We start from the raw sequence: 3,327 nt of genomic DNA, 5'->3' as shown, positions 1-3,327 counted from the left end.
GATTAACAATTAGGAATATTACCTTGGCAAAAAATAATATAGTAAAACTCCTTCTAGCTGCTTCCTTGTCGGTGTTACGAGAACGGTGTGGGCAAAATAACATGAATCTAACATCTGACTGAATAATGGAATGAACACAAAAACGGAGTTCAATCTGGTTTTCAGCAAAGTTTGTTTAATGTTAACTTTGTTTCTTTATCATTATATATAGATATATATATTCATGCTGTGCAAATTAGCTCCCCTTTTAGATGTTAGAGGGTTTCATATTTTGATTTTGTCCTTTCTTGCAGGCGGAGATTTCTCATTACTAAAGCAACAGGAAGTAAGTCACTCTCTTTTATTAAATCTTCCTTGAAAGGACAGGCGGATTTTCATAGAAACCTCTTGCCAAGCGCAGCTTTAAAAGTGCCTATCAACATGTCTGCCTGCTCTTTGCTGCTGTAGCCTGAGCTCCTTTCTTGCTGTTCAACACTGGAACAGATGCCCCATTGTAACTTTCTCTTATTGTCGGCCTCTCTCCGTCTTTTTCTCTCCCCCTGTCTCTCTTTCCCACCCTCCCTCTCCCTCTCTGTCCGGCCGTCCTGTTCCTCTACTTTTCTCTTGTAAGCCTTTAATGGTGATTAGCCGTGCCGTGCTGAATGTGTCACTGTGTCTCCTCTGTCACGGCGAGTACAAGTGCTGTCACTGAACTCTCAGTCCTGTGCACCGAGCTATTGTTTCACCTCAGATGAACGGTCGGGATACAGTATGGCAATGTTGTTTAGGGATAAAAGTTAGTGCTGTGTTTTTGCGTGTGAGTAATGATGCCTGAGTGGACTCCTGTTACCGATGACGGAGCTGTATGAGACAGGGCTCTGGATCCAGCACACTGGTTGTTTCTTAATGCGGAAGTTCGATAATGCAGACACACACACACACACACACACACACACACACACACACACACACACACACACACATATCCACCCTCTTAGATCCCCATCAAGGAGCCAGAACAAAGGTTTCCAGTGCAATGGGGGCTAGAGATACTTGAGCCCTCTTTAATACACCATGACATTTCCCTCTCTGATGCAGTGCTTCGGCACTTCCAGTGCATTGTGGGGCCGTGCACGTGGGCCAAATGGAGAGTTGTCTTTGCATCTCAGTGAATTGGCCTGTTGTTGCTGTCTATTACCATTGCCAGGCATTAAGAAGTATCTGCTAACAAGCAACTTTTAGTGTGGCTAACATTTTTTCGAAGGTGAAATTGTTTTTCTGTATATTTAATATATTTGAACCACATTTATATGTACTTTTTCAAAATTGATATTTTGACTATAGATAAAATTTTCATGGTGAGTTAACAGTGTGATGTAGTTTTTAAGATTTTTTTTTAATGGGATAACTTTCTAATTAGGCACCATTCATAAAGGGGTCATACGTTGTAACTACTGCTTTATTAACAGTTAGTATACAATTTCCTAATGCTTTATAGATCAGTTATAAGCTATCACTGACCTCTCAGGTTGCCACGTCTAGCTGGATTCTTGCAGCATTGCCTTTTTAGCAATTTAATTTCTAGAAAAAAAGCTGCATAACATCTGGATAAAAAAAAATCAACTTCTTAAAGGAGCTATCTGTAAGTTTTGCAATTGCTAAATAGTAAGAGTTAGAATTAACAGCTTTTTACTCACCAGTCAGGAAGACAAGTTATAAATTCAGTATCAAACTTCATTCCTTTACTCACCAAGAGTTGTCGCCAGCAGTGGAAAGCAATGCCAATGTTAACTCTTGTCTCTATAACGTCTTTTCTTCTACTGATCGGAGCACAGTGTTCAGTGCTCCAATCTGCCCTTCTGCTCAGAGGATTATGACTTATGTCTTATAAACACAACTATGGCAACTATGGCCGATGATCTTGTCCAGAGTCAGAGACAATCACCACCACTCACCCCCGGCAACAAACCACGTTCAGCAGCAGAGAAAAACGTACAAACCGCCCCTAAAATAACTTCTCAATGTTTAGAACTGTCATTAAGGTTGTAGTTTTGTCATTAAGGAAAGGAAGTCTGCAAATTTTATTCAGCTGGTTTGATCCATGGAGTCTGTCTGCTTTAGTACTTTGTTACGACACAGATTCGTTGACTGAAAGCTGGGCCCAATGGAGATGCTTGGGTGTCAAAATGTCATTGCAATACATATGAAAACGTACAAGCTTTTTTTTTTTTTTAAGTCAGCTTGGTAATTAGCTGCTCACAGGTCCTAATAGGACGTTTAGTGTGTTATTAAAGTCAGGTGCATTGAAAAGGTCAACCAGTTCTGCATAAAATTTAAGCAGGTGCTCAATTAAGGTAATCAAAATCTGGGTCATTGACAATTAGCTCCAAGTCATGTCTGAAACAGTGAAAGGTCACAAATAGTACTCCATGTTCTGATACCTACACTCAATATTAGATCATTTTAGACCTTTTATATAACATTTATATATTTAGAAATTACATATCAACGTATTGGGCAAGATTTAAGAAAATATCAAATACAGAGTGCCCATTAAATTCCGACTGTTAAACCATTTCAAATGACAGTAAAATGTGTCTTCTGCCAGTAAGACCACAGTGAAATGGGAGTAAGTAGACTAATTTGGTTACATGTCCTTCATGCCTATGAATGGATGAGGCAAAGAAAAGGCAGCCTCCTCCGCTGTTGGCCCATTATGTAGTCTTATACTTAGAAAATGATCGTCTTCATGCCTAGGGGTGTATAAGGACAGACAAGCTTCTTCCACTGTTGGCGATCTGTGGCTGATTTGGCAGTGTGACTGCAGCTCATCGTCATCACTCCCTTTCAGCTTTGCCTTTTATGGCCATAGCAACCCATGTCTCCTTTTAAAATGCAATTCATGATCATTTTTGGACCTCACACAGACATTTCATTTGAAATGTTGACATCTTCAGACACTGCAGGTTGAAGATTGGGGCAGATCTGTTGAATATGTCCCCCAGTTTAATTCAAAGTGTGAGTAGACTATATCCTTATACTCATGCCTTGTGGCGCATAAATGAGAAACCAGACTCCTCCAGTGCTGGCAGTCCACAACCTATTTGGCAGCCTGATCGCAGCACATCATCCTTCCCTCAGCTTCTGCATCTCTTCTCCAAATTTTATGTTTCTATTTTTAGGTTATTTGACTTCACATTTGTGTTTATATCTTGCCCTCAGGGCTCTTTTAATGACTTGGTGATGTGTTTTTTTTCCTGCTATCTTTTAGTAAGCCAAGTTTTAAGTTTGAAGAGAAAATTAATTACTTTGTCAATTATGCAAAACGCCCCCCCCCCCCCCCCCCCA

Source organism: Seriola lalandi, unplaced genomic scaffold (assembly GCF_002814215.2).
Source record: "Seriola lalandi dorsalis isolate HSWRI2012SDOR001 ecotype SW California unplaced genomic scaffold, Sedor1 jcf7180002054890, whole genome shotgun sequence".
Taxonomy (NCBI): Eukaryota; Metazoa; Chordata; class Actinopteri; order Carangiformes; family Carangidae; genus Seriola; species Seriola lalandi.
Note: the sequence above shows the minus strand (reverse complement) of the source record.